A 16,168-nucleotide genomic window follows, 5' to 3' on the forward strand; every position below is an offset into this window, starting at 1 on the left:
CAGTCTTACCCCATTATAACTGTTCTGCAGTTTCCGTACATTCTCCCTCCTGGCCTCCCTATGACCTTGTGTGGTTGTATCTTCTTTCTCGTTCTCTCAATAGAGAGAACCCCTTTTCCCCATTCACATTTTAATTATTAGGCTATTTCACATGATCTTCTCGTTCTTCACTACTAAAAGCATGTTTGACTTTTGCCACACCCTCTTTTACCCGTCAACGCACTCCCCACATCTGTCAATGGATTATTAAGCTCATTTTCCAATCCTTCTCAGTTCTGAAGAAGTGTCATACTGGACTTGAAACGCTAACACTGTTTCTCTGTCTCTGCAGCTGACACCAGACCTGTTGAGTATCTTTAGAAATGAATAGGCTCAGAACAAATTTTCAATTAAACAAATAACTATGTATACTGGAAATGAAAATGCAAAAATTGCTGGAGAAAATGGGAGCTTTGTCGAAGGGTCACTGGCACTGAAAGATTAACTCTGCTTTCACTGCACGAGATGCTGCCAGACCTGCTGAGTTTCGTCAGCAATTTCTGTTTTTGAACAATTTCCACAGACATGTGTTAAAGCTGCTCAAACCCCTTGCCTAACATGGAATGCCGTGCAATTGGAAGTGACCAATAATGCAAGGTGCACAAATTTCTTGATCTGAAACTACATAAGGCTGGCATCGCTGACACTGCACAGCTCTTAATCTTTGTCAGGGAGAGAAACAGAGGGGAACACATTCACATCAAACACAGAAGAAGGCATTGGGGGAATGGAAAAGATTCAGATGAGTATGTGAAGGGGTTTGAGTAAAATAACAAATTGGAGGCGTGACACCAGGGAGAGCAGAATGAGAATAGGAAAGTGGAAGTGTTACCACATCAGAAACCAGTTTAAGTCACTGAGTACATGGCTGATGGATGAATGGGTTTTGGTGTGAACTGGGGGACAGTCAGTAGAATTGAATTGAACATCTTGGAGCTCAAAGTGGTCATTAATGTGGTGCGGTAGAATCACAGCAGCAGCAGAATTGTATTCAACTGCAATTCGTAACATTTTCCCCAGGATAATCCCTCAGCCTACCATTAACATCAAGCTGATCTATGGTTCAGCGACGAGTGCGGGTGAACATGATAAGGTCGGAACCATGTGTACCTAAACCTGATGACAATCCATTAAAGCTACCGCACTTGACTGGTTACATTCAAAACAGCAGGACTAACATCTGATACAGAGGGCGAAATGATCCCAAGACTAACACAAGAGATCGAGGTTCTGCAGTGCTGCCACATCCAGACATAAATGTCGATGGTCTATTAAACAACTCACTGGAGGCGAGGACTCCATAAATATCGCAATCCTATATTACGGGACAGCCCTGTACATCAGTGTAAAAGACATGGTTGTATTATCTGCATTGTCCTCAGCCAGAAGTGTTGAGTTGATAATCCACCTCACCCTCGCCATGCTGCCCGCAGAATCACAGATGCCAATCTTTAATCGATCTGATTTTCTGTGTGTGACATGAAGAAACACCTGAACACAGTAAATATAACAAAGGCAATGGGCCCTGATCCCATTCCTGCAATGGGACTGAATACTTGTGCTGCACAACAAGCTGTCTCCCTGTGGAAGCTGTTTCATTCCAGCTCCAACTCTGACATCACGCTGGCAATGTGGAAATTTACTCAGCTATGTCCAATCCCATAACAAGGGAATAACTACAGTCTAACTATTTACGACGCCCTGAGTCCCGTCGCGATAGTCACATTGGTGGGAGTTCTTTATGACAGAGCTGTCAAGCAGCACAGAAATAACCATCTCTGTGTGGTTTCAGATATGATCCCATGAGGAGATGGTGCTGTTGTGGAAAAGTCACTGGATTACTAATCCAGATCAGGCTAATGCTGTGGCAGCTTGTGGACGTTATAATTAATGAAATATCAAGATGTAAAACTTGGAGTCATTAACAGTGACCTTGAAGCCAATGTCGATTGTAAATGCCAATTTCGTTCCTCAATGTACTTTCAGGAAGTGAATCTCCCGTGCTTTCCTGGTCTGGCCTAAACGTGACTCCATAGAACATAGAACATAAAACAATTCAGCACAGAACAGGCCCTTCGGCCTATGATGTTGTGCCGAACATTTGTCCTAGCTTTAACACCCATCCATGTACCTATCCAATTGCCGCTTAAAGGTCACCAATGATTCTGACTCTGCCACTCCCACAGGCATAGCATTCCATGCCCCCACCACTCTTTGGGTAACGACACACAGATATGTGAAACACTCTTCAATGGTCTCGGAAACGGCCAAGCAAGACACTCTATTGTATCAAACTGTTACGGGGTCTTAAAGGAAAAAAACTGTTCAGATCACCCGGCACCAGCCTCAGTACTGGAACGGGAAACACTACCGTGTTGACCCTGCAGAGATTTCCTTCCTAACATCTAAGAGCAGGTGGCAGGATTTACACAGCTTTCCCACCGACTGCACAGAAACATCGGGAGTGGAGTAGGTCATTCAACACACTGAGCCTCCTCCATTCTAGTTCATGGTGAAAATCTCCTCAATTCAGTTTTCCCCACACAGTGTTCATATCCTTTAGTATGTTTAAACATCGAAACATATAAAGTAGTAACTAGGTTATTCACTTTGTTCCATCAATTTTGATCCTCTATTTAATATACAGGCAGTTATCCAGTAAAGGTGTGTTTATTAAATGCAATTTCGCTGCAACACAATTAGTGAATTGGGCCCCTTTCTTTATAAAGCGAGCTCCCGTTCACTGTAATGGGAGTCCGTCTCTGGCACCAGCTGAACAGTAAATCCCAGCCTCAGGATCCCTTTGTCTGCCAAATGTACCCTCAGTGTACTCAGCTAAGGCAGGAATGTAATCCGTTCTGCAAGCCTTGAAACTGAGCCTGAACGTGGGATTTGTAGTCTACATTTAGGAGGAAATTAATTTCAAACCAGGAGGGGAATATCTTGGAGAGAACTGGAATTCCGCATCGGCATCATGTGGTCAGTCAGTTCACCCACTTTCTGAAGAAGATCTTGGTGAAAGGTGCAGGGCTGTAGTCAGTGACTGTAGTGTTAAAGTGTGACTTTACTGTACTAATTCATTACAATATACAGTTTAAAGATTTATGCAGCCTCGGTTTGGATGGAATGGATGAGGGTTGCTGAGGGAGAGACTATAAATCTTTTACTCTTTTAAATCTGTCTTCCCTGTATGTGGGAGTATTGTCGGAACACTGCACTGTTGCATATGTTTCACCCTCTTTATAAAATGAGGCAGGAGTAAAATAACAGACGGGCTGCATAAAATGTTTGGTGGAGAAGTTTCTAGATACCTTTGTCTAATGCTGCTCCAAGTTTGAAATTCCCTGTTATCAAGTCCTTTCTTAAGCTAGTGACATCATTCAGAGCATTCAAACTGCTACTCAGGACCAGGGAGAAACAGGAGGTAATCACTCAACTGCTCGATTCTGGGACATAGGGACAGGAGACAGTCTTCCAACTGTTTGAGATTTGGACACAGGAAAACAGGAGGTAGTCACTCAACTGCTCAATACTGGGACACAGGAACAGGAGGCAGTCACTCAACTGCTCGCGACTGGGATACAGCAAAACATGGAGGCTAGTGAGGCCCCAGATTTCTGTTCGCCAGGAACATGAGGAGGTGACTCACTGCCCACTAGTCTGGGACACTGGTAGAAAAGGGAAATCGGCTTGTTACTAACAGAAAAATCTGAAAAAGTTGCATGAGCGAGCCATTCAATCCTGCTCCAACATTCTTCAAAACCATGACTGATCTGATTGCAATTCACTCATTCCACTTTACAGAGATTCCCCTCTCTGCAGTCTCTGCTCCATTTGTTGGTCATGTTGCAGATCCAGATACCATAACTAGAGTCACCGTGTTTCATCCAGAGTTGGGTCACCAAAGCCTCTGGGCTTCCTGAATTTCCGCAGCAGTTTAAAACATAGAGTCCCGGAAACCATCCCCACCACTTCAACGAATATACAAAAATTAGAGTTAAGTCAAATGTCAGTGAAATGCAAGTGAGAAGCCTGGTCTGAATCACTAACAGTTGTGAGGATTCCTCATGTTACTGAGCACATGAGCAGCAGAGAATGATTAACACAGGCGTTCAATGATAGGCACAGAGCAAGTTACAAAGACGTGCCTCAAAACTGCTAAAACCATACCCTCCAACTTGGAGCACAGGGCAGGACACTGGGACACACACAGAGACAACACATGCACACAGACCCACACGGACACACAGACACATTAGCATCTTTAGGATATAACTAGATAAGTTATGCTTAATGATGGGATCAAGGCTTGTTGTGAGAAGGCAGGAGAATTGGCTTGAAAAGCATGTCAGCCATGATCAATAACTCAGTAGACAATATGGGCCAATGGGCTTTTATTCTGCTCTAATTATTTATGGTCTACGGTACATGCATTTGTCTGTGTTTGTGCGCATACTTGTATGTGCATGTGTCTGTGTGTGTGACTGTGTTTTTGTGTGTTTGAGTGTGTCTGTGTATGCATGTCTGTGTGTGTGTCTGAGTGTGCTTGTCTGTGTATGTATCTGTGTGTGTGTCTGTGTATATTTGTGCTCCTCTGTATTTTCAGAAATGGAAACGTGAATGTACATTTTTTAAAAATTTCTATTCTGTTTCACATTCACCTTGCCATCATAGTTTGAGGAACTTTGTTTGCGTCATGAATTTGTTGTTTTAACAAATGAAGGAAATCAACCTGACCTCTTCTGACGATGACCCTGATCCAATGTGAGACCGATAACATTGGCCATATCATCAAAATGGTTACACTGATAATTTGCTGTGACCAGTGGAGCAGTGGCAGTAGAAAATAGAACAGTTACGCAACAACCCAGGGAACTCTGGACCAGTGAGCCTGACATCAGTGGTGGGTGAGTTGTTGGAGGGGAATCTGAGGGATAGCCAATTGCATGCATTTTCAAAGGCAAGGATTGATTGGGGATAGTCACCATGGCTTTTTGCAGGAGAAATCGCGTTGTACGAATTTGACTGAGTTTGTTAAAGAGCTGACAAAGCAGATTGATGAAGGCAGTGTTGTAGATGTTTTCCATACAGATTGGAACAAGTTGTTTGACAAGATTCTGCATATTAGGCAAGTTACTAAGATTAGGTCATATGAGAACCAGCGCACCCAAGCCAATTAAATACAAAATTAGATTGAAGGGAGGAGACAGAGGTTGGTACAGGATTGCTTTTCAGACTGGAGGCCTGTTTTAAGGCACGAGGGGAAATAATTTAGAGGGAACTTAGATACAATGCTTTCATACAGAGGGAGGTGTCAATATGGAATTATCTCCCAGAGGAAGTGGTGGAGACTGGCATCTTGATGGGTACCTGAACAAGGAGGCTTAGATGAATATGAGCAAAATACTCTCAAATCAGACTCGATCACAATGGGATATCTGGTCAGCACTTACACATTTACATGCTTTATGACTCTATCAGAGGGATGAGCAGAAATTCCAAACAGGCATTTCATGTGGGAATTCTCTTCACCACAAGTTTGAGATGTCTCTTTGTTTATATTTAGTCAATGCTGAGTAAGTTAAATATTGGACAGAGAAGTGATTCTTGGATAATAGCACACAGACAGGAAAGTGGAGCTGAGAACACAACTTGATCAGCCACAATCTTAGTCGCTGGTAGAGAAGGCTCAAAGTGTCCAATGACCCACTCCTGCTCCTCAGTGCCATGTTTCTGTGTTCCATTCAGCCCATCAAACCTGCTAGACAGGAGCAATTAGAGGCTATTTACTCCTTTCTCAGAAACAGAGGAGACCATTCAGCCCCTCAAAACTGTCAAACCGAGTTTGGTCTGGTTTTAAAATGTAGTAGGAAAACCCAGGCAGGGCTATGAAAAAGGGTCCTCATAACTCCTAACTGAGCTTCCCCTTTCTGCAACCTGTGTTTCGTTTGTTGGTCAAGTTGTAGATCCAGTTTCACTGTGAATACAGCCCCCATTCCTCACCCATAGATGGTCCAGACAGTCTGACAGCATTCAATAACAGAGCTTCCAGGAAAATAACAGCCTCTACTTTCCAATAATAGAACGTGAGGAGGCCACAAACAGGGATATGTCATTCATCAACTGGCCACCCCCCCCCCCCCCCCCCGCACCCCCCAAACCACAAGCACATCTTCTCCCACAATAAGCTCATGAGGTCTAATATCCTATTTCGTGTCCAATTCGTGTCTGAGCCCTCAACTCTGACTGGTCAAAAAGCACTCCCTGCCCTCACACTGTGACCTATAGATATGAGCAAAAGACGTGAACACAAAGGCTCAGGGAAGAATGACCGGCCCTGACATCAAGGCATCATTTAACTAAGGACAGTCTCAAGGAGTCTGACCAGGATTGCACTTAATGGGAATGAGTTGTAAACTTCCCTGGTTAGAGTGATTGAAAGCATAACGCACAATGATTGTGGTTTGGGTACAAAAATCCATGCAGTCCTAGACAAATCTGCAAACGTTCCTCAAGGTAGCTTCCTCAGCACAAACATCTTCAGCTGCTTTATAACTGTCTTGCCCCCACCATAAGATTAGAAGTGGGAGTGTTCACAGAAGATCACACAATATTCAGGAAAACATGTCCCCCTTCAGCTCCTGAACTAGTCTGTGTCCATGTGCAGCAAGACCTGGACAACATTTAGGCGTGTGCTGTTGGAAGTATCGGTAACATTCATGCAACAGCGCTGCTGGACACTGCACATTTCCACAGATAAAATGAGGAGATTATTCAGCTCCTCACGCTAGCTTCACAGGAATATGAGGAAGTCTTTCAGCTCAATGAAATTATTGGAGAAGTGTAGAGATAGCCTACTTAGTGCCTCCGACCAATTATACAGGAAGTGAAGGAGTCACGTGTTATGGACGACAGCAGAGCTCCTCAAAAATATTTGAAGGCGTTGGCCTCAACTCTATTAATAATTAAGTGTTCTGATACATGTACTTGGCAAAAAGGAAAGATCAGACACAGGTTCTCAGATGCAGTTCTCCAATCGAGGAGGGAAAACAAATCAAGTGAAAATTTAGAGAAAGTTGCAACCAGGAGACTTCCACTGAAGCTTCCAACTCTGTGGAGGCCTCAATAATTTCTGGTGTTACTGAGAAACCAAAACCCTTCCTGTAATGTGACTGCCAGAACTGCCCACAGTATTCTATCTATGGCCCAACCAAAGGCATGTTTAACTCATAATTTGTCGCCTCGATAAATAAACACTATGCCTACAGTCCCGTGTGATTTCTTAACTGGCTATTATACTGTCCAGTCACGTTCACGGATGTGTGGAGAAACACCCTCTGACCTCCCTAGTGTTCTGCTATTCATTGAATTCTTCCCTGTCTGGTTACTTCTTACAAAGTGCATCACCTCATATTTATCAGGGTTGCATTCCATCTGCCATTGATCTGACCATCTGACCATTCTATCTGTATCTTCCTCTAACATAAGGCCTTCCTCCTCACTGCCAACCACCTGGCCAATCTTTGTGTCAAACACAAAATTACTTATTATGCTTTGCCCCCACCCCCACCACCCCCTCCACATTCACATTTACATCATTTATGAATACCACCAATAATTTGATACACTGCACTGCTCGCTGTGGTGCACCATGAGACACTGGTCTATCTCTACCACCTTTCCAGTAACTTGGGACCACATAGCTGTTCTCCAGTCCTCTAGCATCTCCCTTGTGTGGTCAGATTCGACCAAAACATTGAGGTCAGGGCATTTCCTCTCCTGTCTCCAACAGCATCCTGCGATACAACTCATCTGGACTTTACATTATCCAAACCATCAATCCCAACTTGCATCTTATATCAAACTGTTCGAGAGCTTCCCAGTCCATCATCTTGAATTCTGTACCTGCATCTTCCTTATCTCAACTAAAACAGATGTGAAGCTCTCGTGTTACAGTCTATCAATGATCCCCAGTTTCACATACTGATTACCCCCTTGGTTTCGAAATGGATACTAATTTTACCCTGGTTATTCAGCAATGGAGGAGACCTGAACCATGCTGGAATTGATCTCAGCCAAGCTGCAGAAGCATGACCAGGAGATCCAGCATCTCGGGCCACATGTCGTGGAGGTGGAAGAGTGGAATGCGGCTTAGGAAACCATGGCGGAATCCTCAGCTGTTCGGGTCGAAGCCCTAGAATGGTAGATCCAGGCCTTAGTACAGAAGGTCGAGGACCTCGAAAATTGGAGCTGTCAGAAGAACATCAGCTTGGTCGGGCTGTCGGAATGGGAACAAGAAAGCCAGCTCGTCAGCTTCTTGGAACAATGGCTCACACAATTTTTGAAACTGGAAGTCAGGGCAGACTGGGTGAGCGTCGAGCAGGCCCACCGGGTCGCAATGTGCAGGTCCGGATCGGACCAGTATCCCTGTCCAGTCCTTCTGCAACTCCAGCACGATAGAGAACAACAGATGCTGGAAACTCCTTGAGCCGTGGGGCACGTCGTATAATTAAGGGGAGAATTTAACTGACGTATGGACCCCGAGGTGGATAGGAGCTCGAGGGGTATGGGAGGTTTTTCCCCGCCACCCAGGCAGCTGGTGGACCTGAACAGGTAGCTGGGTTGGTGAATGTGTGAGATGTCTTCACCCTGAAGATAGGGATTTCACCTTTTTTTCTAACCCACATAAATGATTCACTAGGATTGGCATGTTGTTTGCCTCATTGGTCTTTTTAAATTAAATGCTGTCCTTTAGAATTGGGAACCATTTCTGATCATGTGGCAGTGTACATGGAGATCAAGGATGGTGGTGATGGGACAGGCCCACGGCACTGGCACGTGATCCTTTCCTCCTGAAGGATCGCAAATTCATTGAGTATTTTTTGGCGGAATTTAATTTGTTTTGGAACATGAACTTGGTGCACGACCAGTAATCCGACGGTGCTCTGGGAGACTGCCAAAGCCAATACAAGGGATTTGATTATTTCTTACTTGGTGACTCAGAAGTGGCAGGAGGGAGAACAGTAGCGTATGCTTGAGGCTCGGCTGAAGAGAGCTGAGACATCATATTTTGTCAGACTGTCTATAACTGAATTGCAGCAGATTACAGCCCTCCGGACTGCTCTGAATGCTGCACTCACCCAGAGAGCAAAGAGAGAGATTTCCTTTGTGAAACAGAAGGTATTCGAGCATGGTGATAACCAGGTAGATATGAGGCGTACTTGGCCAGAAAGAAGATTTCTGCTATTATCACCCGTGATCCCCAAAAAGATTAATGCAGCTTTCAGGAAGCTCTACTCTGGGTTGTTCCATTCAGCGGGCTGGGAGGACAGATTGGCGACGATGGAGTCCTTTAATAAGACCTTGGACCTCCCAGGTGTAAGTTCAGAGCAGGCGTCTATTTAGAATGTCCCTCTCATAATCAGAGAGATACAGGAGACAATGAGGCAGCTCCAGAGTGGTAAAGCCCCCGGCCCAGATGGACTTTCAGAGTGAGATTTAGAAGGAGTTCATAGACATACTGGCTGGGCCAGTGTTAGAAATGTACAATTATTTGTACAGTCAGGACTGCCTCCCATCCTCTTTGAGAAAAGGAAATATTCATCTTATTCTCAAGAGAGGGAAAGTCCCAGAGGATTGCACTTTGTATGTGCCTATTTCATTATTAAACGTGGACTTCAAAATTTTGTCGAAAATGCTGGCTTTGAAGGTCCATTGTGAAAGAGGACCATTTTTATTAGGGGCCGTAGGTCCTCTGATAATATTAGAACAGTGGTAAATATGGTTCCAGCCTGCCAGCAAGGTTCGATTCCAGGTTCGGTAGTCTCCCTGGATGCAGAGAAAGCACTTGACTGGATGGTGTAGATGTGCATCTTTTATGTCCTTGAATGGTTTGGTCTTGGAGTGGTCTTCACCAGGTGGGTGGCAGTGTTATATAGTGACCTGAAAGCAGCGGATTTCACTAATGGTATAAGGTCTGACAATTTTAGTATTGACAGTGGCATCCAACAAAGTTGCCCCCTTTCACTGTTATCATTGACATTAATGATTGAGCTGGTGGCATCCCGGGGGGGGGCGGGGGGGGGGGGGGTAGAGGGGGACGCCAATATCACTGGCAAGGAGGTAGGACCAGGAAGGAATAAGATCAAATGGCGTTCCTCTCTTTCTAACTAACCCAATGGTATCTGTGTCCTGTTTAATACGAATGATTAATTTATTTGGATCTTTCTCAGGGTATAAAATCAATTTTATGAGATCGGAGGCCATCCCTGTTGGGGGTCTTATTGGAGTATCCGACCTTGGGATGGAATCTGATTCCCTTCCAGATGGTCACAAGGAGGTTTAGGTATTGTTATCATCCAAGCCTTCGATTAATTATATAAAGCTAAATTCGTGCAGTTGCTAGAGAATATAAGACAGAATATAAGACATATTCTGTTTGGGTTAGCTCAGGTTAAAATGAATGTCCTTCCTTGTTTATGATACCCCATGCCAATTCTCCCTTTGACGCTGCCTAGGCAGGCGCTACAGAGGATTAACAGTTGGCTTTGATCTGTCATCTGGCGTCACAGATGGCCTCCTATTAACCTGGACAAATTGCAGCTTCCACAGTGAATGGGGGCGTGTAGATTTTCCATAGTTTAAGAAATACCGACCAAGTTCCTTGCTTTCCGATGTGGCTGATTGGACTTGTCAGGACCCATGGTCACTTTAGCTGGACATCGAGGCCTTCTAGGCAAATTGTCCCCTCATTAATCTGTTGTTCATGGACAAGATGAGGACTGTTATGGAGAATTGCAGAAACCGATTGTCCCTAACACAGTGAAAGCATGGAGAATGATGGGACAAGTTGAGGGCACTTTACAAAACAAAAACTTCGGCTTTCACTCCCATTGTAGGATTGGTAGGATTCCAGTGGGTTTATGGATTCCGGCTTTAGGCTCTGGGAGTCCAGATGAGTTTCCTGTTTGGGAGATTTTTTTGACAGGGAGGTCATGATGAATTTTGAGCAGCTGAGCCAGGAATATGAGGTATCCGGGCGGGACCTCTTTTGTTACTTTCAGCTTCAGGACTTGATACAGAAAAAAGACTATATTCATAGTTCATCTCTGTAAGTCAGATATGGAGACGAGAGTGCTTCAGAGTACAGGCACTCTCTCGTTCAGCGTCTTCTGTCATTTATTAGGAGGTTGTGCCTCAAAGGACATTGACCCTGTTACAACAGCACAGGAAGAGGCTATTCAGTCCCTGGAGCCTGATATACAGTTACGGGAGGAGGCCAGTTAGCTCCTCGAGTCGATAACACTGGGCCCAGAGTAGGCCATGCACACCAGTATCCTGTTATGCATCAATAGGATCAGTCTATTCAGCCTCCTCAAGTCCGTAACATAGGAACTGGAAGAGGGACTGGAGATTGGTGCACTGGGATACCAGGAGGTTATTCAATCCCATCGAGACTGTTGCACGGGAATTGGAGAAGGATGCAACCTATAAGATTTCTTATAGGAAAGGAGAAAGAAGTTTACCTCACGTGTCTCGTGTATGGGAACAGAAGAAGGCCAATCATTCCCTCAGTCCTATATCCGGGATGCAGGAGAGACCATTCAGTATCTCCAGCCTGTGATGGAGGAATATGATAAGGTGTTTTCTGCCCCTCAAGCTGTGACACAGCAACAGGAAGGTTGCATAATCCCTCACAACTCTTACGCATCAACAGGAGGAGGAAAGGCAGACCATCGAGAGTGTGATGTGGAACACCAGAAAGACATCAGCCCACCGACCTTGTGCACAAGGAAGAGAATGAGTCCATTCAGCGACTCAGACCTCTTACAGAGCAATCAGAGCAGGTCATTTCACGCCATGTGCCAATTACACAGGATTGGAGCAAACAAAGAGATTATAGAGCAGTAAGAATTTAGAATTATCACCTTCACGATGGAATATAGTAGTGAGAAAACTGTTCGAATTTAAGAAATATTGGTAAAGTCCATTATTCAGGAATTAATGACAAGACATTTGCAAAGTCAAACCACAATCCATCAGAATCAACATGATTTCGATCATGGGGATCCGAGAGATGAAATATTTGGACTTCCATCAGGCATTGAATAGCTCTGCACAAATGATAAATCTGCCGAATAAGACCGTTTATGGGTAAAAGTAATTTATCAACTTGGTACAGGCTTAGTGAAGCTACAAACTGCAGTGAGATGGAAAAATAGGGGTAATTTTCAGTTGGCAAAATTCAACTTTTAGGAAACTATATGTCTTGGTCCCCATGCCCCAATTATTTACAATCTATAGTCTTAAGTCGTTGAGAGGATAGAACATGTTATAACTAATTAACAGATGACACTAACTCAGGTGAGAAATTGCAATGAAGATGTAAGAAGTTAGAAAATGTATATGGATAGGTTGGGGCAACATTTGACAGAAGAAACTGAACAACGAAAAGTATGAGTGTATCCGTTTCGATTAGTGTAGCAGAAAGGCAAATTATTATCCAAATTGAGAGAGACTTCTAAATGATTAGGTACAGAGGGATCTGGTTGTCCGCGTCCATTCGACAGAATATTCCGATGTAGGTACAGCAAATAATGTGAAAGGCAAGTGCAATTTTGGCATTTATTTCTAAAACAATGGATTATAAAGGGAGGGAGGTGTGAGATCGCAACTGGGTTCTGTGTGTAGTCTTGGTGTCCTGACTGTAGGAGCGATGTATTTGCCATGGAGGCAGTTCAGAAAGTAGTTTACTCAATTTACTCCAGAGATGTGGAGTTTATCCTTTGAAGAGAGATTGAGCAGTTCAGGATAATACTGCCTGGAGTATAGAAAAATGAGAGGAGATGTCGGAGGTCTGGACGATGTTAAAGGTGATTGACAATGTAGATGTGAAGTTGATATTTCCTCATGTGGGACAATCTCGACCGATCCTAAAACCATAGTTTTAGGATGAGGTGGGGGAGAAGTGAAGCAGGGGTGAGGAGAACATACTTCTGTCACAGGGTTGGGAATCAGTGTAATTCACCTCCCCAGAGTGCAGTAGGTGCTGGGATATTGAGTAAATGAAGGAATCTGGAGATCGGACAGGAACGCGGAACTGAAGCCGCACTGACATCAGCGACGATTGTATTCAATGTCGGAAGAGGCCAAGGGGGCTGGATTGCCGAACTGATACTTCTCGTTCTTATTCAGCACTTCGAATTTGTTACATATAAATGGAGGAGGACTGGTTATCAGACGGAAAGCAGGCACTCTGGAAAAATCAACCTTAGTCAGTTTGACAGAACGTCACCAGTGGAGTCACACAGTGACCAGGGCTGGGTCTACAGCTCTTTCCAATCTGAATCAATGATCAAGAGGAGTGGAACAAATGTACTGTAACTATGTATGCCGATTAAACTAAGATAAACAGGAAACTAAATTATCAAGGGAAGGTGGAGAGTCTGTAATTGGATATGGACAGGTGAAGTCAATGGATAAAAGTTTAGCAAAAGGGATTAAAGATAATATATAATCTGTCATGTTCTTTAGGAAGAATAGTAGGTAGTATGTTACTGATACGAAAAAATACTACAGGACCTAGTGATGCAGTGTGTACTGGAGGGTTCATTCTGACCCGATCAGACACAGGAAGTGTTTCTCCATCTTCCTGATGTTCCCAGGGACCCCACTGCTCACAACCACCATATATATCCTCCGTCTCCAAATGGTGATGTTGACGTCGGCATACTGGGAGATGATGGATCTGTCACCCACTCCTGCCTGGAAAGTTCGGGATCATAGAAGCTGAGTGAAACAGTGACCTAACAGCCACTGGCAGCACCATCCAACCCCTGGTGTGAAGCTGCAGATCGTGTTGAAGGAGGTGACACTGCTCTGTGACCAGCTCCTTGTTCAATCAGTGTCCGCACACACTCTGCTCCTGAGTTAAATGTAACTTGGGAAGCTGTTCCTGGAAAACCCGGTGTGGATACAGCAGATCCCTTTCCCCAAGGACACTCACTCCCTGGTTTCAGATCTTCCTCTCTGTGCAGGCTCTGCTCCACTTATTGTTCACCTTACAGATGCAGGTGTTGTAATTACAGTCCCTATGGTCCATCCAGAGTTGGGTCACCAAATCCTCAGGTGTCCCTGAATGTCTGAGCACGACCTCTGGCAAACCATCCACTAACTTTTCATTAACACGAATCAGTCAGAAGCCCCTCAGCTACAAGTTATATGCCTGCTCTTTTACAATTATACTCGAGAGATTTCCTCGTGTTACTGACGACAAAATCATCTGAGAGGGACAAGCGCAGGTGTTCCGTGGACACGCACAGTCCAAGGTTCAAAGGCGTGTCTAAAGCTGCCGGAAACCCTGTCCATGGATCACCACATAGGGCACACTGGGAAGGGAACAATAGCCCAGGACACACACACACCTGTCCATGGATCACCACATGGGGCACACTGGGAAGTGAATAACAGCCCAGCACACATACACCACTGTCCATGGATCACCACATGGGGCACACCGGGAAGTGAACAATAGCCCAGGACACACACACCCCTGTCCATGGCTCACCACATGGGACACACCGGGAAGTGAACAATAACACAGCACAGACACGCCTGTCCATGGATCACCACATGGGGCAGACCGGGAAGTGAACAATAACACAGCACAGACATCCCTGTCCATGGATCACCACATGGGGCACACCAGGAAGTGAGCGGCAGCCCAGCACACACACACACCGCTGTCCATGATCACCATATGGGACACACCGGGAAGTGAACAATAGCCCAACACACACACACCCCTCTTCATGGATCACAACATGAGGCACACCGGGAAGTGAACACCAGCCAAACATACACACCACTGTTAATGTTTCACCAAACGTGGCACACCGGGAAGTGAACACTTGCCCAGCACACACACCTCCCTCTCCATGGATCACCACATGGGACACACCAGGAAGTGAACACTAGCCCAGCACACACACATGCATCTCCATAGATAACCACATGGGACACACCAGGAAGTGAACACTAGCCCAGCACACACATACATCCCTCTCCATAGATCACCACATGGGACACTCCGGGAAGTGAACAATAGCCCAGCACATACAACCTCCCTGTGACGGATCACCACATGGGGCACACCGGGAAGTGAAAACCATCCAATCACACACCCACTCCCCGTCCATGGATCACCACATGGGGCACACTGGGAAGTGATCAGCAGCCAAACACATCCCCCGCCCGCCCATGGAGCAGTACATGAGATACACCGGGAAGTGAGCAATAGTCAAACACATAACTCCTGTCCATGGATCACCACATAGGGCACACCATGCAATGAACAACAGCCCAGCACTCACCTCCCTGTCTATGGACTACCACATGGAACACACCTGGAAGTGAACAACAGCCCAGCACACACACCGCTGTCTATGGAGCACCACATGGAACACACCGGGAAGTGAACAGCAGTCTGACACATACCATCTCATTGTTTCTGAGCTTCGCAATGCCAGCTCTCGATACACTAGGGATCCAAATGGGACCCACAGCCGGGACGTACAGAAGACCACGAGCCATACGTTTTGCACATTGTTTCTGAGCTTCATAATGATTTCCCCCGTGTTCCAGGTATATGAGCACCAACGGCCAGGTTAAGGTACAGAAGGACGGATATTCATGTTATAACTGGATGATTACTTGTTCGACAAGTTCAGTAAACGTGGCTCTTCTCAGACAATTGGGATGAACCAGATGAGTAGTACTATCTCAGGTCCAATAACAAAAATAAGAATATAAAGTAAATGTGGTGACAAATCAGCTGAAATCCACATCACAGAATCAGACACCATAATCCAGGTGATATATCTTTGCAGCATGTAGCAGTGATCAGACCAGGCTAGTGTACTGCTCAATACAACCCAGCAATTTGTGCAGACCACGCCAGTCCATGAACAGCCTCTCTCGCACTGGGAGCTATGCATTGAACAGCAGTGAATTGTTATGTAAACCAGGAGAATTTACCCTCCCAGCATGTAGATCAGTGTATGCCACCCCAGGGCATGGATCTGTAAACCAAGAGGAGTTACCCTACCAGCATGTAGAGCTGTGTACACAA

This window comes from Chiloscyllium punctatum, chromosome 17 (assembly GCF_047496795.1).
Source record: "Chiloscyllium punctatum isolate Juve2018m chromosome 17, sChiPun1.3, whole genome shotgun sequence".
In the NCBI taxonomy this organism is placed as follows: domain Eukaryota; kingdom Metazoa; phylum Chordata; class Chondrichthyes; order Orectolobiformes; family Hemiscylliidae; genus Chiloscyllium; species Chiloscyllium punctatum.